The sequence below is a fragment of the Pleurodeles waltl genome, chromosome 2_1 (genome assembly GCF_031143425.1).
Source record: "Pleurodeles waltl isolate 20211129_DDA chromosome 2_1, aPleWal1.hap1.20221129, whole genome shotgun sequence".
Taxonomy (NCBI): Eukaryota; Metazoa; Chordata; class Amphibia; order Caudata; family Salamandridae; genus Pleurodeles; species Pleurodeles waltl.
The window spans coordinates 87642020-87664809 of NC_090438.1; the positions used below are offsets into that span (position 1 = coordinate 87642020).

General features: G+C 44.4%; 1 protein-coding gene across 1 annotated transcript in view; it reads left to right on the plus strand.

Moving 5' to 3' along the window:
• The window catches only part of LOC138261443 (rho GTPase-activating protein 20-like), a 306296-nt gene that overhangs the window by 129640 nt on the left and 153866 nt on the right, over positions 1-22790 (plus strand). The gene's annotated exons all lie outside the window — the stretch shown is intronic.

Here is a 22790-nt window from a genome sequence, read left to right on the forward strand (position 1 = left end):
TATGTGTGGCAGAAGTCTGGTACTTTAGGCTAGCATCCTCTGGCAGAGCTGGTAGGCTCTCACTAGACATATTCTTATGCAGATGTACATATGTGCGCCATAGGATTAGCACACCTAGTGTATCTCCAATGGAACAAGCATCCCAAACTCCACAAATGGTGGCTAAAGGCCTGAGACTAAATTGCAACAAGATGGAGATCCTTCTGTAAAGTGAAGATATTTATCCAGAGAAGCAGAGTGAGACTGTCATCACAACAACTGCGAGTGTTTCCGTTAAACCAGCACCAAGGTTATACTCAGCTGACTATATATAGCCAATCATATAGGTATCCCCTGCTGCTTGCAGACTGAAACCTCAATATATGTAACATGGCTGTGATCCTCCTCCGTCCCTGACTGGATTGTGGCCACTCAGAGTATGCAGTATGCAGCATGGCTAGTTGCATTATTTCTACTTCTTTGTTCAAGGGTCGACTCTGTCGAGCATCTAGCATGGCTTATGGGTTAGTACAGCATGGGCTCCTCAAAACATATTGAATGGCTTGTTGTACTATTCCCATTCATATCAGTTACTCCCTGATACACCAAGGTAAACTCATCAGAGCATACAACATGGTTTATTATATAATGCCCATTTCTATCATCTGCTCCATAGAATGCCTGGATAGCCTACTCAGAGCTTATAGCAAGGCTTATTATTCAGGACCTATTTCTATAGGTTGCTCTCTGCTTAACCTAGGTGGACCATCAGGACATGCACAGTGGGACGTCCTTTGTCACTCTACAGTAGAATCATCAGAGCATATTCCATGCCTGATTGTATAATTCCCATTCATATGTGTTGCTACTGGCATCGACTCCTCAAAACGTACAGTATGGCTTGTTGTATAATGCCCATGTGTATCAGTTGTTCCCCAGTACACCATGGCCAACTCCCCAGAGCATACAGCATTGTTTATTATTTAATGCCCATTTATACCGGCTACTCACTGGAACACCAGGATACACTCCTCAGAGCTTATAGCAAGACTTATTGTTCAAGGCCTATAGTGTCGTAGTCCTCTCGTTGTAGGAATGAGACTGCTGGATTTTGGGCGGCAACACCACAGAGTGTGAGAGACAGAGTCTCATCCCACATCATATGATAGCTGCCGGCCTAACCTTTTTGGCTAGCTTGCATCACCTCACCGGAACCCAAGAGTAAAGGTGATTTGTCGCAGCCTATTGCATGACACCCTTAGACTCCTCAAGGAAATTGTGGTGGAACAGATCTTACCCTTTTCTCTCAGTTATACACATCTCATACATGCAAAGACAAACAGAAGCAGGATTTGGTTCAAAACGTTTATACTGCATTCTATGTAAAAAGGCATGAATTGTGATTATCAGGATAATGAAACACAATACTGTTAGCGTGGTGACTAGAAAAGTGAAACAGAGAAAAAGCCCCACCATACTGTCACAATAGTGATTCTAAAACCCCTACCTGCACTACTAAGAGTTTACATTACAGCAATAGCAGTGTTAGCCCTAATCTGCCCGTCTAGTCCCTGGAAGGAAACCCAATCCCCATACCTGTGCTATAGGCAGAGAAGAGGTCTGTTGGTCTGCTGGGAGTCGTCCCACATGGATAAAGAGAAGATGCAGAGTTTCAGCAGAAACAACGTGCAGCATAAGATGGCTGGCTGGCTGGAATGTCCCCTCTGATGTGGTGGGGCAGTGTGGTGTTTTATAATAAAACATGCTGTTCTAAGAACTGCCCTGACGTGACAACACTTATTTTTCTGTGTGGGGTAGACATTGTATTCTTTGGACCGGCAATACCAGGTAAACTATTGTGTGCAGCCTTGGGTTGATGAAAATGTTGTGCAAAGAAATGAATAACAAATTCTGCATGGAACGGCAACTGATAAAATTAATAAAGCATCTCCACTAAAATGAAGCTGTGATAAAATAATAGGAGGAATAAAAATGACATGTAGCTGAGTGAAAGGGCACAGGCCTCAGGCCCTGAGCTAAAATAATATATCTGTGTAAATGCTAAAATAACTTAATGACAATAGGTTGCTCTCTGGACCATCAGGACATGCACCATGGGAGGCCCTTTGTCACTGTACATTTGACTCATTTGAGCATATACTATGGCTGGTTGTATAATACCCATTCTTATAGGTTGCTACAGACATGGAGTCAGCAAAGCAAATAGCATGGCTTGTTGTATAATGCCCATGTGTATCAGTCGTTCTCTGTTACACCATGGTAGACTCCTCAGAGCATACAGCATGGTCTATTTTATAATCTCCATGGCTACCAGATTCTCCCTGGTAACCCACTGTAGACTCTTCAGGAGCTTACAGCAAGGCCTACTGTTCAAGGCCCATTCCGACAGGTTACTCTCTTCTTAACCTGAGTGGACCATCAGGCCATTCACCGTAGGAGGCCCTTTGTCACTCTATAGTGGAATCACCATAGCATACACCATGACTGTATTCTTATGGGTTGCTACAGGCATGGACTCCTCAAAACATATAGCATGGCTTGTTGTATAATGCCCATGTGCATCAATGGTTCCCTACTATACCGGGTAAACTCCTCAGAGCATACAGCATGGTATATTATATAATCCCCATTCCTACCTGTTTCTTCCTGGTAACCCAGGGTAGAATCCTCAGAGCCTATAGCAAGGCTTACTGTTAAGGCCCATTCTTATGGGTTTCTCTCTGCCTAACCTTGGTAGACTCACTATGGACGTTGCATAATTGTCCATTCGCATGGGCTGCTTCCTGCTGCTTCTAGGTGGCTTCTCAGAGTAGAGGTCTTGGCTGGCTGTATAAAACCACTTGTTCAAGGCCCATTTCTATGGGTTGCTGTCTGCCCAACCTGGGTGTACTCACCAGTGCATGCATCATGGCTGGCCTTCTGACACTCCACAGTGTACTCATCACAGCATGTACTAGAGCTGACTGTACAATGCCTGTCCCTCCTGACTGAACTCCACAGGGCATGTACCATAGACAGTTGAGTAATTGCCCATTTGCATGGGCTTCTCCCTGCTGCTTCTAGGAGACTTCTCAGAGCAGAGAACACGGCTGGATCTGTGGGTATTAGTAATGGTTGCTCCTCTACTGCCACTGAGTGAACTCTCCAGAGTAAGTAACATGGATGCTTGCATGATGCCAGTTTCCCTTATGTATCGATGTGAGGACTTGCATAGACATCATATTCAGTGTGGTTTAAACTGAATAATAGACTCCAAATATAGGTATGCGCATGCATGGCTGTATCATTTCTCATTCTTTTCCTACACTCATGCATGTACCCAGCTGCATGCTTGCTGCAGCGTGGTATGAGCAGTCACTTCCATACACTCAAGGCACTAAAACACTTCCCACATAGGCCACAGTTCACTCAGACACTTTCTAACCTTCAATAATCTTGCATCTAATGACCAAGTGGCATACCACTGACTCTTTCACCTTCATCCATAGGTGCAGAGCAAAACACCAAGGAGAAATAATCTGATCCTCAGGCTCAGCATCAAAACACCACCCATATAGACAACATAACACACATGAACTCTTCCATCAGTAGCACTCCCACAGAGAAGTGTGTCATCCATGGATAGATGCACATTGGTGGCTCATACGAAGTGATTTATATACAGACAGGTATAATACAGTACATACACCCTTGGTTTGGGTGGTGGTCATGTGTTGGGTTTCATAGCTGTGGTCCGGTGAGGCCTACACCTTTCAAGCCACTCAAGCACCTCTGGATGATGAAGCCAGGGCCGGTGACAGTCTTTTTTGGCACCCCCCACCCATGACCACCTCCTCAAATGCACTCACTACCACCTGGCAAATGTGCCCCTCATCTCTCCATACCCCCTTTCACATACATTAATTTGTTTTAAAGCGTTTATAAAGACCCGCGTTACTAATACACTCAGCTATCCACATAAAATACAGTTCTGTTCTTTGCAGCAGGCCTATTAACCCTCTGTGCTACTTTATGGCAAGCCAAAACTGCCACCAGGCAAAATTCCCATCTCTCTCCCTAGCAGGAACATTAATCACAAGAGGTATCTTAACATTTTAATTGTTTTCAGAAAGCTGCAGGCACAAGGAACTTTTCAGCAGCGCCCTACTGAGGTCAGCGCCCCAAAATCCAGGTCAGCACCCGGTGGGGCCGCACCGCTCACACCGCCCTAAAGCCATCTCTGGATGAAGCACTGCTGGTATGTGGGGTAGGCTCTGACATCCTTCCACACACGTGATTTCGTGTAGGTTTCCTTCTTGCTGCCACATCAGCTCAGCAGGAAGTGTCATTTCACTGAGCACATCAGATGAGCAGGAAGTGGTTATTCTGACAGGGCATGTCTCTCTAACATAGGGTGGATGTGGTTCTGCCCCTACGGTCATTTCCCCTCCAGTGACGTCAACCTGTCCTTCAGATAAACACAGATAGTTTTAATCTGATCCTCAGGCTCAGCATCAAAACACCACCCATATAGACAACATAACACACATGAACTCTTCCATCAGTAGCACTCCCACAGAGAAGTGTGTCATCCATGGATAGATGCACATTGGTGGCTCATACGAAGTGATTTATATACAGACAGGTATAATACAGTACATACACCCTTGGTTTGGGTGGTGGTCATGTGTTGGGTTTCATAGCTGTGGTCCGGTGAGGCCTAGACCTTTCAAGCCACTCAAGCACCTCTGGATGATGAAGCCAGGGCCGGTGACAGTCTTTTTTGGCACCCCCCACCCATGACCACCTCCTCAAATGCACTCACTACCACCTGGCAAATGCGCCCCTCATCTCTCCATACCCCCTTTCACATACATTAATTTGTTTTAAAGCGTTTATAAAGACCCGCGTTACTAATACACTCAGCTATCCACATACAATATAGTTCTGTTCTTTGCAGCAGGCCTATTAACCCTCTGTGCTACTTTATGGCAAGCCAAAACTGCCACCAGGCAAAATTTGCACATTATTACAGTGTATTAACTTGAATTACAAATAGTATTGCTCCTGAGGTTCAGCATAGGATCCCTGCAGATAAATAATACTTATGGCCTGTCTTCAAACCCTGGGGCCATGGGCGTAATTTAGGGATTGCCAGGGGTGGCAGGTGCCCCTTTCGACCCCTGACCTCCGAGCTGCCTAAATCAGTGCCAGGAACACAGGGGCAGCTCGGCCTTTTGGACGTCAGTTGGGGGCTCCACTTTCTTTGTTTTCTGACAACTTTGTATTACACTAATAGTGAATGGTGTAACATTATTATTCACTATTAGTGTAATCAAAATGCAGTACAGTTAGCTGGAATATGCACTTCCATGGCAGCTGAGGTAAGTAAAAAATGTTTTAAATGTTTGGTATGTGTGTGCTTGCGGGTGAGAGTGTATGCATGTGTGAATTTGTGTGTGCGTGTGTAAGTAGGTGTGTGAGTGAAAGTGGAGGTCAAAAGCAGTGGCGTAACAAAGGCCCCTGCGGTGTCCCGGGTTGGGGGGAGGGGTTGCTTGGGCGAGCTCCTGAAGGCCCCTTCAGCACAGCACCTGGACTGGGTGAGTTTGGAGGGGGGGGGCCTCCTTGTTCTGTGCGGGGGAGGGATGCTCCAGTTTCATTACGCCGAAAAGGCATGTGTTGTCACTCCCGCTACCCCTGGTGTTTTGATGATATGTCGCCCAGGCCTTTGGCGAGCCCAAATGGAGTACATACAGCGTCATACATTCTGAAGCAATACAATAGAATAGAAACAAAAACAAGCATTTGCAATTCAGTGGGTCTTGCGTTTGCTCGAGTTAGAGCCATTAGCGTTTTAAATTCTTAACTGGACTTTGCTTGCCACAAATTGAAAATGAAACGTAAAACTGTTGACATAAGCGAGCCGATTCAAAGCGCCATGGCCACCATTAACATGAGCGCTAAGGAGAGACAAAAGAAAAAGTTATCTTGCAGTCAAACGTATCAGCAAAAGTACAATTATCCCTGTAACAGGGTCAATGGCCAAGACGGTAAAAAAACTGCTCCAAGGAGGGACAAAGATAAAGCAGTTACCAATGATAACAAAGAATTCTTGAAAGGCAAGCCCGTGAACGAGTGATAGTGATGGGCGTGCACTGGGCGTGGTTAAAAGCCCACAGATAGATTACAACAGGTCAGAGCGCTTGCGCTCGCAACCTAAAAAGTGCAATTGCCTCCTCCAAGGCATACCTAGTTAATGGAGTTTTTTTTAAAGTCAGAAATCCTTTATGGTGGAAAAAAAACCTCTACTAACTGGGGTGACTTGCCCCCTTTAAACTCCTGCGTCCCAGTGCCCCTGCTTACAGTAATATACCTGTACAGCCGACTCCCAGGCTATTGAAGCACCGCGGTTGGTGGGACAGCAGCTGTGAGATGCCACCCACCCCTCTACCCACCAGAGGTACTCTGTTTGCAACATGAAACACGATCCCAGACACACATATGGGGCAGTGTATAGCAAATTGTATCGATAAACCACTCACACCTCCCTAGCATCTCATGGCCACCTTCTGCAGGAGGTGGGATGTTCTGTTAAGGTTCATACCTCGTCTCCTGCCCCTTCCATCCACACACAGCCTAAGCCTTCACCTTCACAACTCACTGAGGCCTGGACGAGGTGAGCTCGGAGCGCCAAGCTCCCCACCGCACTGCAGACAACGCTGAAGCGGGCGTGTGGTTTTGAACTACCCACGCCTCCGTAGCTCACTGAAACGGTGCAGCCACTCCCAGTGTCAGTGGGAGGTTGAAATCTGAGGTAATGGAGACCCTGGAATGGCGCGTTTCACCACGCGTGGCGCTATATGACCTTCCATCATATCTGACCTCATCCGAAGTACTGCTTTTAACCTCAGCGGGCAGACGTTGTTGAAATGGGACTGTACAAAGATACTGGGGACAGGACATAGTCAGGAAGGGATACATCCGTGCTGGGTCACAGACTTCAAAGGAGAAAGCCAACTCCCCAGGGCTGAGTCTAATTAACAAAACTCTTAAAACCGCTGCACTTTAAAACACATGTACCCTGGAGTGGTTACATTTCTTGCATGCAGGTCTCCCACTGTGGACTCCCACTACAAACTAACAGCCCCATCTGTTGCAAGCCACGATTTGTGCAGGAACTTGGTACAGCTCCTACTGGTTGCCTTGAAACCGCTACCGACGGCGCTATAAATGCACGAAAACCTAACGGAATTCAGCAAACCGATGTAAAGCGGGTGCACAGACCTGACTCTCAAGCGGTGCTTGTTTACATTGTAAACTCCTAACCAGACTTTTCTTGCCACATAAATTGAAAATGAAAAGTAAAACAGTTTCACATAACTCACCGGACTTTTCTTGCCATATAAACTGAAAAGTAAGTTTCACATAACCAAGCCGACAGCCACCAACAGCGCAACGCAGACACACAAAGGGAAATAAAAGTTCACTCGCAGTGAAACCTATCAGCAAAAGTGCAATTACCTATGTGAAAGGATCGATGTTATGCAAAGCGCTAGACTACTGCCCAGCAATATCGCTCTGCTAAATAAAGAGAAAAAGCAGTCCATAAACCACACAAAAACATGGAGCCTCGTATGTTTACAGTAGTTGGCCGGTGCGATTGAGGAGGACTAAACACTGGAAAAGCCATGACGTATGCATGCCTTTCACTAATGAAAGCAAGCGTATTTTAAAAGGCAAGCCCACGAACCAATGAAAGTGACTGACGTGACATGGGCGTGGTTAGAAGCCCAAAGAGAGAATACAACACCGGACAGAACGCTTTTGTCTCACCGCTAACAATGGTCACGTGACAAAGCACTGTTCAATGATCTTGATTAATAGCAGGAGAGAAATTAAGTCAGTGAAGCCACAAAGAGAAAAAATGCACCCAGTTAGAGCAATAGTTTAGCAAAAAAAGGTGGAGCATGTCAGCACACTGTTCATTCTGAGTGTACCTTAACTTAAAGCGCATATGAAACAGATTAAATTATAAAGGAAACACATACATAGAGTGGGCGAACAGGAAAGTAGATCCCTCTGTGTAATAGAAAGAAACAAGGCTAATTGTTTAATTCAAATAAAATCCACAAAGCCACTAAATGGATTCAATCTTAAAACTATATAACTAGTGATTAAAATGGCGATTAAATTGGATGTGTAACACATGAATCAATTTCCCAGAATACAAGAGCATCTGGACAAAGTCTTAGATAAGGATGTACTTCACAACTTCAATTTTCTTTTAATTTTCAGCAGTATTATTTATCATTTACTTCTTTTAGTCCTAACTTATTTTTAGTACCTCATAATGTCCTATTTTTCCTTCATTATGGGGTGTTTTTTTTCTTTCTTTTTCCATTTTGGAGTAACCCCTCACGTTCTCTTGTTTTCCCCTTTTTATCACTGCCCTTTATTTTCTTATTTACCCCTTCCCTCCACCTCTTTTGAATTTTGTTGTTGGTATTTCTCCTTTATTTTCTCCTTTTTGTTTTTCCCCATGCCTAACTTTTTTCTCTTCCCTCTCATCTTCGTTTTCCTTTTTTTGTCTGTTTTCATAATCCTTCCCTATCCCTTTTCCCCGTTTTTTGTTTCTAGTGTTTGAATGTTTTCAACATTCATTTTTGCAACATGAAACGTTAACAGCAATAAATTGTCAAGTAAAACAAATAAAATGTTGAGGTAACATCAAGGATTCAAAATACACAAGCTTGATACGTATGGACGAGTGGAAGACTTTCTAAAGTATTCAGGTGTATGTTGTATAGACAATCCTTCAAAACGATACCACTTAATGAAGATCCGTTGATTTTCTTAGTAGGTGAGGGTACCACTAGATAGAAAATGGAAAAAGTTTAAAGATGCTTCAAGAGATCCTTCAAAAGATATTGTACTACTAAAAAGTGGGCATCAGACCATGCAAGTAGCATTTGAAAATAAAATAAATATTAAACAATATGGATAGTCTCAAATTCTAATGGAGCACCATGTTAGATACTCTTGGGCCCATATTTATGGAAGGTTAGTGTCGCCTTAGCGTCATTAATTTTGACCCTAAAATGACGCTAACTTAAGTCCATATTTTTATTTTGATGCTAGATCCATCTAGCATCAAAATATTGGAGTTGGCACCATTTCTAGGAAGCGCCAACCCACCTTGCGTCACTGAGATCCAAGGTAGGCATTCCCTTCATAAGAATGACGCTAGGCCCCCCCAGCGCCTTATTTAACACCCGACAGTGAAACGACGCACAGGTGGGAGGCAGACCTAAATGCTGACGCTAAGCCCGTCTAGCTCCATTATTTGAAGCCTGGTCATACCAGGCGTTAATGGGCAGGTAGGCCCATTTTCAAAGGGAAACACCATGGAATGGGCACAAAGATGCCCACCCCAATCCCCAGCAACACCACCACCTACTCCACAGGGACGCTATAGGAGGAGGGAGCCCATCCCAGGTAAGTTTCAAGTAAGTGTATGTGTGTGGTGTGCCATTGGGGGCCCCTTGCTTGGGGGCCCCTGGCTGGCACTGGGTATGTAGGGCTTCCCCAGGGGACACTGGTCCCCTGTGGTGGGCATTGGGCTAGGAGTAATGACTCCTGTCTATACTTAGACAGGAATAATTTTTTGGCTGCTTGTGTGTAAACAAATGACGCTAGGCTGACTAGCGCCAGATATTTTGTCGCTAACCAACCTAACGTCATTTCTGACCCACTAGCGCCATTTCCCTTAACGCCACCCCTCACCTGCTAGCGTCTTTTTTAAGACGCTAGCCATTCCTTAGCACCATCATGCTTCATTTTATAAATATGGCACATGTATGGCGTTAGGGAATGGTGTTAGCCGGCGTTAAAAAAAATTACGCACAACTGTGCGCCATTTTTCAAAAATATGGGCCTTGGAGTCTCATTAATTGAAGTAATTATGATGTATAAATAAATCAAAAGATTACAAAATCGAGATTGTTGGAGGGTGCACTAGGAAATGAAGGAATGGGTCACCAATGAACTGTACTTCTAATGTATAGTTTTGGAACAGTTTCTTGATTTCTGATGCAAGTAAACTCTAGGTATCATTTAGCGAATGATCACACTTTCTTGTCTGTCTTCACTTTCATTTATGTCTTCTTAATTTCTGTTTAGCTATAGGAAACACCACGGTGCCAATTATGAGCTAGCCGGCGTGGTATCTATGGGAGGGATACTGCCAGCCCAATTCCATGTTGCTACTGAAATCCCCAGGTGGTGGCATACTGGGCCTGCTTTTATCAGGTATAAGGTAGGTAGAGATCACAGGCACAGCTCGGTCACCTCCCCCCCACCTCCTTTCACAGAACAGGGTGATAGTGCAAAGCAGCCCCTGTCCTGCTGTTCACCTCCCTCCCCACCCTAGACCTCACCTGTGGGCCCTACTGCCATTGGCCACCTGCCAGGTGCAGATAGTCAATAGCAGCTGAAAAGTCCCCAGAATCAGGGATCAGGGATAGTGAGTGTGATACAGAAAGGGATTTGCTAATTGTTGGTGCAAAATGTTATTCCCCATTGTGGGGAATGAAATTTGTGATTGCAAAGTGCAGGGGTGGAATGGACGTCCACAATCTTTTCTGATCATTTAGTTTTTCTGTATTTGTTTTTTATTTTTCTTCAAGCACCTTGAAGTGACCAGGGTGATGTGTGGCACTACACAAAAGTCGTTAATGAATAAACAGGTACCGGCTGTCACAGGGCAGATATGTCACAGGAGAGTCCATAACTCCCCTCACAAGAGACATGAGTACTGACCCCCTTCTCTGCATTCCTCCCTATCCCAAGGAAGATAGGGGGGAACAGTAATGTTTTATTCTTGTAATAAGTGAAAAAGAACATTTTCCGTTTCTGGGTCTCACAATGTTTGTCCACCACTAGGGTTAAATGGGATAAAAAAAATAGCTTTACTTGAAATAAAAAGCACCTTTAATACTAATTATTATTTCTAGGCGAGTTGTGCTGGCATCCCAGGGATGGAGTTATTTCTTTTATTTTTTTCTAAGACAATTAGAGGTGGGAGTGAGTGAGGGAGTTTGTGAGTGAGTGAGTTGTATACTACAATTGTATAGTTTGAAGATGTAGATGGATGTCAGGAAAAGTTGTCAAACATATCTAGGCTGCCTGAGGTTACAGCTATCCTCTTGACAGCAGCTGCACCTCCTATCACAACCTCTAGGGGGCATACAAGTGGCGCTCTTGTGTATTGTGGAGAGGAGATGTGGCCTAACTTCCTGAGCAGCTGACTTTGAACCTGAGGAACCAGGTTCAAATCGCTTAATCTCCGGTGCTTAAAAAAACAAACAAAAAAAAATCTGACCTTGTGTAATGTCTATTTTTGTGCTATATAAAAGTGAAAAAATAAAATAAAAAATCCAAGCAACAATAAACATATTAAACCAGCTGTACTTAAGGACAATATAGGTTACATAAACCCATGTGATTGAACATATGGTGGAGGATGAGTCTAGACATAGAACGAACCAAATTCATATATTGATAACTTAAATATATCTAAAATTACACCTTAACCAGTTTTTGGGAGGGCATGTGCCACTCCAGTGGAAAGGTAGATGGAAACATATCCTGGTGCCACAGACTTGATTGAAAGCTTGTACGATGCTTTATAAGAATATTTACCAACTATATCAATGTTGAAATCCAGTTTTGTCAAAAAGGCATAATTTCTGTAACACAGGCATTCATCTGTACATCGCCACCAGAGGCCTAGGCGCTATTAAAAAAATACCCCAGGCCTTATTTGTATTAAGTGACCTGCATAGACAACAGCACAGTTGGAGGCTCATGTGCTTTAATGGCCGGAAGATGCCGCACAACATCTGGTGGAGCTGTTGGGTATATTGTCCTGGTGTTAAATAGATGGAGGAGCCCAGCTGTCTGGACGCGAGCTCATAACATCTGTGGATCCAGAGGCTCAAGGGCACCTTTCCAGGAGGGGTCAGCTTAGCCTTTCATCCGTCTGAGGTAGATGAGACAGAGAGCTGACACTGTGCCTTTGATCAAGAAGAAAAATGTTCCTAACAACCCCGGTAGTAAAAAAAGGATAATGTTGAAAAAGTACAATCATAACATTAAAAACTGCTGATTTTGTTGTTTTTTTGAGAATATGTATGTATTACAGTGCACTGGGTTATTCATTCAGAATCTGAATCAAATTTGTGGTTTTCAACTGCACTTCCATACTCCTGAGCATGATTAATCCAAAACTAAAAAATTGATTACATAACTTGTTCACCTGTCCCTAACCCCTTCTAACCCCATCCAGCCGCCATCTTTGAATATCCTTGAGCAAAATGGTTGCCAATGTCACAGGAAATGCATTTTGCTTCTGTAGACTGTCAGAGGGCTTTGATGCATTTCTTTGGTTGTTCCTGGTGTTTCATCCATATTATGGGCCTTATTTCGAGTTTGGCGGACCAGGTTACAGCGTCACAAACATGACGTATAGCCCGTCCACCATTACAAGTCCTTTACATGACACTTGTAGTACAGTGGACAGGATACCTGTTGCATAGAATCAATTCTGTGGTTGAAGCTAAGAAGTGGTTGAAGCTGGGAAATATCTGGAAGATATCCACTCTTCCCAGAAAATGGAAGTTGGTCAGAACTGTGGATTTGGGTGAGACTTTCTTGAGAAATGGGTACTGAGTGAATCATGTTAGGTTTTTTGGAGCAACAGAAGAGGTGCTGAATGAATAATAATGTGAGCAAGAGCTAAAAGCAGGGGTTTCAGCTCACTGCGCTAAAGAGAGTAAGGGACCATCACAACTCTGATGCCATATTACAATGTTGTAGGAATGATGTGGCAAAGTACAAGACATTGAGGTCAGGGTTGCATATGTGGTATAACAGAGGTGGGCTTGTGAACAAAGCTGATGGGAGATATTTGCTTGGATGTTTAACATATTGTATATGGGAAAATATGTTCAAACTGTATCACGCCTCGTGGGAGATGACAGATGTGGATGTTGTGTGGTCTGACAATAAGTCTGCCAGAGAGAATGCTTGCCTGCTCGTAAACAGTGCTTTTTACTAGCAGCTTCGACTATTACTTTCAGGACAGTGGGGTCTTCTGTTGATTTGGGGCACTTCTGGAATTGTGTTTCAGCCTGTTGTAGTTCTGTTTCATACTGACAGCAGTAATAAAAAAGCATTGGAAAAGCAAATAGGTTTGGCATTGCCTGTCAGCTTTTTTGCTTTTTTAGTGCTTATTTCGCTTTCTCGTGGTTTTTGCAAAACGTTATTGCTGTCCGGAAGCTACCAGGCTCTGGTCAATCTAAAGTTTAAAAAATTGGTTAAAAGCAAAAATATTGCACACGTTGCCAAAGTAGTCCCTGACACTGAAGAAAACTACTTTGTGTGAGATGTGATCCTTGTGAAAGAACCAAATGCCGTCATTCACAGTGAAGTTAGCCAATGGCTGAAGTGGGCTGACCCCCTGCCCCATGCTGTATGCTTTAGTGGGTGGAAGAAAAATGTGAATGAAATAATTGCACACCAATAGATGAAAAGGGTTAGCTGAAAAAACAGTCTTGGTTGGAGGTTAAAGATTAATAGATCTGCAGGGAGACACGTTTATCTAAAGGAAGTTATTGAGAAGTAGATGAAGTCTCCTTGTAAGGGTGGTGAGTAATGAACTGTTTGGATCTCCTAAGGTGAATCTAGCATTCTGTGCTTCCTTATAGGTAGGATGGACTTGGTAGGCTCAGTTTCTTGGACCTTTACCAATACTAGATTAGTTTTGTCTTCAGGAGGCCAAGGCCAAAACAATTCTTTCTCTCTTTCGCTCCACTGTGTTATTTGTCAGAAATTAGTACCAAGAGCCCAAATGCAAATTCCTTAGATTGTATCCGGCAGACGGGCTTGTACTGTCAGGAGACGGGTAGCTGGATGAAAACACCAGAAGTCGACAGGCCTTGTGTGGATACGCAAGCCTGTCCCTTCCATGCATATTTGTCATTCGTCCAATGTTCTCTGTTTACGAACATTCGACTTCAAATTAATCGCTTTATTTCAGAGGAGAGGACAGAAGGGAACTTCTTGTTTTGCCTGCGGGGAGAACCAGTGCTTTCTGCGAGAGGGATGTCGGATTTATGTCTGTACCATGGAAGCTACTGGAAATCTTTGCTGTAGGACTGAGAATTGTGTAAACTGGCTTTGAGTTCCTTTGTGCAAGAACCTTGAGGGTTCCAAAGATACCATTTAAAGAGGATCTATTTCATGAGTTGGACATGCATACAGCTCGATTTACAAGAGTGGAGTATCCCCAAAAATGAGCTTTGTACTTGTGAACCTTTGCACAATAAATTTCCACCCAGTAAGCAGTGCTTAATTTGAACTGGTGATTGCAGGTGTAGTCGACCAGCACTCATTTTTGAGGCACTTACACACAAGGGGGAAGACGAGAAAGATTGTAAAACTATGACTAACGGCAAAAAAGATACCTCTCTGAGAGAGAGATAAAGGCCAGGGAGTGTCTTGTGGTGGATTAAAGAGGCATGAGGTGGAATCAAGATTTCACAGATTAAAGAGGCATAAAATGGAATCAAGACTATTGATGAAGCAGAAAATGAAGGTTTTGATTTATTAACGCATAAACGTAGTGCTGAAATAATCATGTGTGACATTAACCGAATTAATAAAGATTGTACGGGGACAAAATGTGCCCTCAGAGTAGTTTGCCATCATTTATACGCGTGCTTTATATAACGTGGTGTATTAGAAATGCACTAATCCGACGTAATCATAAACGTGTGCTACGATTTGCTTATTTGAAATGCCTTAGCTTAGCATTACTTTAGCGGAGGCTTTGGCCTAGTTGCCTGGTCTCACGGTTTAAACGTTCGTATTTTTCCACTGTGCTATTAAACGTGTATTTCTGCTTGAAGCTGTACTTTTCCACAGGGACTGCTCGCATGCTTATCTTAAAGTTGGTGCCAGCATGGCATATTTTCTCTTAAATTCAAGGTCGGCTTGCAGGTGCGGACAATGGAGCCTCTGAGAGTAAGCTAATCGAGAAACAATGTTGCAAATTGCGTACCCATCTCCAAGGATAATGTATGCTTAAGTAAAAGCTTGAGAACTGTCGTTTTTGATTGGTCAATTTGAAGCTAACCTATGAACCCTCCAATGGAGACCCTACAGGACTTGAATTGTTGTCTATAAAACCCAGGTGCACGAGAGGGAAGCTCTCTATCTTCGGACATCCCGCCATTTTGACTTCGTAGCTACTATGACCCATTTTGCTGCGACGCCATTTTGAGAGACTTTGATGCTTTCTCTAGTCGAGAGAAAGAGACTTTAATGATTCTTGCCCTAGAGACTTTAACTTTGATTTGCCCCTTTGCATGAAGTAGTAATCTTATCTTGCCGCCGTGAGGCAATTGCCCCGTTCACCCCTGCCCCTTTGTCCCGTCCCATGCTGATCGAGAAACGATACCTGTGAGACGAAGACTTCATTGATTGCTGATTGGAATTGGTAATTATGAAAGGAAACTGTAAAATTGCATTGTGTTTCTTTTAGGTAACCAACTGCTGATTTTGATAAGGACCCTAGCTAGGAGTTTTCTAAATTGATGTTGCCAAATTGTTTTTGCATGAAGTCCCACATGCTGATGCTAATTTGAGGTTAGATGAGGATTCCATATGTCGCACGATGCAATTGGAGATCTTGTTATGCTGACTAAATGTACGCAATTAGCCCATTACAGATTATCGTATTAGTGCTTTGCATTGCCACTATCGAGTGCCTTGTGATTCAAATGCTACATAGATTACACTTGTTTCGACGATATGGACAGCTATTAATGTTCATTTATGTTTATCATTTGGTGTTGAGACACATTTATATTGTGCTAGCTTTGTTAATATAGGGAAATAAATTCACTAACTTTGCAATAAACTGGTGTGGTTATTCCTGGCTGAAAGGTCAGGGTTCGCCGAAATGTATTCTGGATTAATTGTTAAGTGTTATGTTGTTCAAAGTGTTGCTTATGTTCGTTATTGATTATCGATTTGATGTGATTGATCGATTAATAGTACAGAGAGTTCCCACTTAGTCAAAAGATTCATCGACCTAAAGAGCGTCCGAACGCAGGTAAATTGTTACCACGTTTCCGCTCTATCAGTAGATGGTAGCAGAGGACGGTTTCGTCTTTTGGGACCCTGTACCATTAGAGTACATGGTGTCGAATTAACGGTTACGCATTTATGACACCATTCGAGAAGTTGAATTAGATTTTCCTGGATAAAACTGATTGACAAGATGATGATGGGCTAGGTCCACCGCGACTTTCCCGGGATCTCGAAGCTTGCGAATGGAGAGAAAGGAGATGTGGAAACAGCGTTGGCAGTACTAGTGATGGTATGAGTGAAGTTAGGGTTTTGCGCTTGCACAGCTTATTGCCGCAGGGTGTGTGAAAAGGTTGCGAGGGTTTTCTTTTAAGGATAGCGGAGGTGCGACTCCGAGTGTAGAAGTAGAGAAGTCGTCGAACTTCATAGAGATAGCGGAGGTGCGAACTTCATGTGCGTCTGGCGCTTTGTGCATAAAAAGGTCCACGTGGTTGTTGTTGTTGAGGCGGGCCCTGCGAGGTCAAGAGACTCCGGAGTATGTTGATCCATGTTGTGGTCTGGGCGGTTTAGTAGGTTGATCGGGCGTGGTCAACGAGTGGGTACGTGTGTTAGGGAGTGATAGAAACTTCGACTTCGGGCTTTGACAAGATTCTAAGTGCACTAGAACAGATCATTGACAAGTTGAGAGTAGGTCTGCGGGTCAGATTTGCTTGCGAATGTGGGGACTGAGAAAGACGGAATAGCGGCCGAGGCTGGTGAAAGAGATCGAATAGTGGCCGAGGTTAGTGAAAGGTCCCTAAGGTCCTGAAGCGATTATGTTACCCTTCCTGTAGTAAACCGACAGATCTGTTTTAGTTTTTGGTAGCTCGCGATACATGCAAAAGTTGTTACGGGAGGAACTGAGTGAAGGAGGATTAGCCGCGAGGCTTTGTCAGCCGCAGTGTGTGTGAGTGTGACGTCACTAAGAGCCGCGCTGGGATAGGTTGGTTGGAGAGAAGGGTCGCGCACGGATTGGACGCAGTCCGTGGCACTCGATTGGAAGGGGAAAGGCAGGTGAAGAGTATTCCGGGAATTAAAGTCACCTATTGATTACAAATCTTGTGGAATAACAGTGATCTATTGATTATAAACTTTGTGAATTAAAAGACGAGAAAATGAAATTCCTTAAAGCATTTAGGAGTGCGATGAAGGGGGAGACTTACATTAAAGCGAGCGTAGGAGAGGAGACGCCGCCCGAGGGTACACCAGCTTACATTGTAATGGAGGAAAAAGGGGTAGCTCCGTGCCTTTGGCTAAAACAATGGCACAAGTGGTCAGAGAAACATGGGAGCGTAGCATTCCCGATACATGGGACATTCAATATAAGGGTCCTAGAGAATTTGAGATTTACGATGTATGACATGAAGGTGCCTCCAAGGCCAGCACAGTTTGAGGCTCTAGCAATATGGGAACTCATGGCTAGACAGCAACAGAAAAACAAGTTTGAAACAAGGATGAGGAAGGTAGAAAAGACACTAGCGGATGCTAGGTGGGATAATGCGCAGAAGGTGTGGAGGTCAGATGTATTGCAGGGAATAAAATTGTTCCCCGCAATTACTAAAGATGAAGAGGAGACAGGTAAGAAAGCTACCTGTAAGACAGACAGGAAGTGTTCCAAGGACAGAGAGGACGAGGAAAAGTTGAGAAAAGAAGAGGAGCTAGAGGATGAGGAATTGATAATGGAGTTGCTGAACGACCGTCCACCACCTTATGCAGAGAATGGACAAGGTCCAAGTACCAGTTCTGCCCCTCCGGCATCGGTACAGAACAGTGAAACGCAGAATACAGGAGTACCATCGGGATTTAAGGATCCGAGCTTACTGCTCACCCCACAGATACCGCAGGTCAGGAGAATGTATCCAGATGTGCCCGTGTTGAAACCAGCAGAACACTATCAGTCGCAGATGCCAGGGTACTACAGTAGTGATAACAGTGGAGGAATGATTCTAGATCCAACCGTAAGGGGCGTACAGAATGGTTACAACCCAACAATGGCACAAGCTGAATCAACTCAGTTTATGATGCCTCAAAAGCAGATGCAGGGAGGAAATGTTCATGCTCAAATGACGGGGAGTCAGATGGGCATGCCGGCAATGATGGCCCATAATATGGGGATGAACATGCCTCAGAATATGGGAAATGGACAAAATCCAGATGCGATATCACTGCCCATTACTGTAGGTCCAGTGGTACCTTTGTATAGTCAGCCTAACTTAGGTATGAGCAGTCAGGGACAGATGCTGCAGAATGGGACAGAAAGAAGGTGCATAGAAAACATTCCAGGGATAACTCCGATAGCGGCTCAGCCAACTGGGTCTGGGTCCTTGATGGAGTTTAGTCCCGTATGCGCTCAATCAACACTGGTGAGGTCGAGCCCCCCACTGATAATACCATTAACATCGAACACTGAAAAGTTGCCGCAACCATCGATGGCAGTCGATGTGAATGCTACACTGATGGGGGTAAATGCGCAACAGCTGACACAATGGTTCAACAGTTTAAATTCCACACAAAGTTCAGACAGTGGGAAAGGAGACGATTACTTGAGCAGGATGAGGCTGAACATGGAAGCACAAGAATTGGTGGAAGGGAATATGGGTGTGAACAGGTTAGAATCCTACACGGAAGAGGAGTTGAGGTATCTATGTCCAAAGATCACGAAAGAAGTAAACAAGGTACATAAAAGTTTGCAGGAAGTAGCAGACAGGAACGGGATTGACATAGGCAAGACGAAACACTTGAGCAGGAGCTATAGGTTGGATTTTGGGACCACAGATTTTGAACACATGAGATCAGCAGGCATGAAGGCACACCTTAGAGAATTGTTGCAGAGTGCCCAAGTGTGGAGGTGTTTAGACAAGTGGGAAAGCAGATGGGTAAAGAGGAAGGATAAGAGGAGGGACAGTGCCACAGAGCACAATGAGAAAAGACCACAGAGTAGTGATACAGTAACTATGTTACCAATGAGGGAGACAGCAGGGGGAAAATTAGTACATGTGCCATGGCACAGGAGTGATATTCAGTCTTTTACGAATGATTTTCCCAAACTGAGGGAGAAGCCGATCGAATGGTATCAACAGACTGATAGGTTTGTGAAGCTTGCCAAATGTCTCTGGGAAGACCTGAACACTTTATTCGAGATTGTGGTTCCGGCAGATTTGTGGGAGGATTGCAAAAGAGCTGTAGGTTGGCCGACAAGTGAACCAGAGAGAGACAGAGAGACGGGTGCACCATCACCTATGGTGATGTGTCTGTACTATAAGGTGATTGAACATTTGAAGACGAAGGTTGCCGCCAAAAATGTGGATTGGCAGAAAATTTATCGAACTGCCCAAGAGGCTAAAGAATCGATTCATAGTTACTATGAGAGGTTGTTGAAGGCGTTCAAGAATTACAGTGGCACGGAAGCAATCGAGGCGAAAGATATGCTTCATTTTGTGTTCAGATTTGTGGAAGGGCTGAGACCAGATATAAGTCAGATGATAAAATCACATTTGATCTGCTGGCAGTCGAAACCGATTGATGAAGTCTTGACTTATGCGAAATACTGTAGCGACGAAATTGAGGTGAAACAGAAAAGGCTGAAAGAGAAGGTGATGATGATGCAGCTTAAGGCGGCTCAGACAGGCTTGCAAGGTCTGCAAGGACTGCAAGGGTTGCCAGGGATGCAAGGGTTCCAACAGCAGGTACCGCAACAGCAGCCGCAGTTGCAGGGGAACATGGTGTTTCAGCAACAGCAGCCGCAGTTGCAAGGAAACATGGCGTTTCAGCCACAGGGCAGAGGCAGAGGTAGAGGAGGTTTTGTGAATAATGGTCCGGATTTGAACACTGTTGTGACAGGTGTGCAGGCAATGAAGAAAGTGATGCCGTGTCACGCGTGCGGAAACGTAGGTCATTGGAAACGCGAGTGCCCGATGGTGGTGCAGGAAGGTGCAGGTGCAGGTGTAGGTGTTGGTCAGCAAAACAATGATGTCAATGCATTTCAGACAATGAGAGGACCGAAAATGAGAGGTCTAAACCCAATTTTTCAGACCATAAATCAATTGCAGGGATTACAACCTATGCAGCCGCAGCAGATGCAGATGCCCCGTGTGCAGATGACGCAAATGCAGCCGATGCAACAGCAGTTACCTATGGTACCTAATCAGCAAATGCAAATACCTTTGGCACCAATGAGTCAGCAGCAAATGATGGTTCCTCCACAGGTAACGGGTCAGGTAATGAGCACAAACGGCACAGTACAACAGTTCCCATTACACAGTGAGAGTGGAATAAACAATGTATGGGAGAGTGGAAGCTCAGAAGAGGAAGGAGATTGTGTGCTTGCGGCATCCCTAGAAGTTGATCAAAGGGGTCCGTACGTAGAGGGAAGAGTAATGGGTCATCGCGTCTCATTCCTGGTTGACACGGGAGCCACACGTTCAACAGTTAAGAGCAGTGAAGTACCAAATTTGCCACTCTCAGGGAGGACAGTTCAAGTGGTGGGAGTAGCAAACAGGCATCTGACGAACCCAATAACAGATCCGATACCAGTCAACATCGGTAACTATCAAGGGGTACATCAGTTTGTGGTGTGTGACTCAAGCCCGATAGCACTGTTAGGAAGAGACCTATTGTGTAAATTGGGTTGCTCGATCATGTGTTCGAACGAAGGAATAACAATAGAGACGAGCAATGATGGGGAAGACGAGGACAGTGTAGAGGGGGATGAGATAGAAACAGTTGACGAAGAGTATCCTCTGATTTGTCTTTTACCAATGATAACTGAAGAAGATATCCCAGCAGAACTACGGGAAACAGTCGGAGAGAAAGTGTGGGACATGACAGGGAAAGAGGTGGGATTGATGAAAGGAGTAGAACCAGTAAAAGTGATGGTAAAGCCCAATGCGATCTTTCCCCAGACCCCACAATACCACATGCCACAAGATACCCTCATGAAAGTTGCCCAACTTATTGACGAGTTCGTGAAGCAGGGAGTACTGAAAGAAGTATTAAGCAGCCCATGTAATTCACCGATAATGGGACTAATGAAGCCAAGTGGGAAAGTCCGACTTGTACAGGATTTGAGGAAAATAAATGACATCATAATCAAGTGCTGCCCTGTCGTACCGAATCCGGCTGTGATAATGTTTCAGATCCCTTGCGAAGCTGAGTGGTTCTCAGTCATCGATTTGTCACAAGCATTCTTTTCTGTGCCTCTTCATGAGGACAGCCAATTCCTCTTTTGTTTCAAATTCCTAGACAGAGTATACAGTTGGTGTCGAATTCCTCAAGGGTTTTCTGAGTCACCGTCGATATTCAATCAAGTCCTAAAGAAAGATTTGGAAGAGTTAGAGTTGCCATTCGAGTCAACCCTAGTACAGTACATTGATGACTTACTGGTTGCATCAAAGACAGAAAGTGGCTGCACAGCCGATACCATTGCTCTGTTGAACCATTTGGGAGAGAATGGACATAAAGTGTCTCCTTCCAAACTGCAGTTCTGTCAGAAGAAGGTGAAATACTTGGGTCACCAGATAGAGAAAGGGTCACGGAAAATAATGAAGGAAAGAATTACCAGTGTACTTCAAATGAGTCCACCAAAAACAAGGAAGGAGGTGAGGAAGTTTTTGGGAATGGTGGGATACTGTCGCCAGTGGATTCCCAACTTCTCGTCTCTAGCGAAGCCTTTGCTGAAATTGACCCAGAAGGATGCCTTGGATCAGTTCGAACTGAAAGGGGATGAGATGGATGCTTTTGTTGAATTAAAGGAGTGCATGTGCAGGGCTCCAGCTTTAGGTATGCCTGATTACACGAAGCCTTTCACATTGTTTTGTCATGAACGTGATGCATGTTCTTTGTCTGTCTTGACTCAAGCCCATGGTGGCGTAAACAGACCAGTAGCGTATTTTTCAGCTACTCTGGATCCGGTCGCAGCAGCACTCCCAGGGTGTTTGCGCGCCGTAGCAGCAGTTGGTATCAGCCTCACTCAGAGTGAAGGAATAGTGATGGGACACCCAGTAACAGTCATGGTCCCTCACTCAGTTGAGATACTTTTGACCCGCTCCCGAACGCAACACATGACCGGAGCAAGACTCACAAGGTATGAGACGACTATTCTGGGCTCACCGAATGTGCAGCTGAAAAGGTGCACTACGTTGAATCCAGCTACCTTGCTTCCTGGAGAACATGCTGAAATTGAGAACGCTGAAGACGTCGAGCATGACTGCCTTCAGGTGACTGAATTTTGCACAAAACCCCGACCGGACATCAAGGATACAAAACTTGATGAAAATGACCAAATTCTTTTTGTTGATGGTTCATGTCTAAGAGATGGGGTGGGAATTTTGAAAGCAGGATATGCTGTATGTACTGTGACAGGGGTCTTGGAAGCGGGATGGCTCCAAGGAGTCTATTCTGCACAAGTAGCAGAACTTGTAGCCCTTACTAGAGCATGTCAATTGTCTGCATTGATGAAAGTCACCATTTACACTGATAGCCAATACGGGTTTGGGATTGTGCATGACTTTGAACAACTGTGGTCACAGAGAGGTTTCCTGACTTCTTCAGGATCCCCAGTGAAAAATGGTGAGAGAATAAGGGAGTTGTTACATGCCATTCAAGTGCCAGCTGAAGTTGCA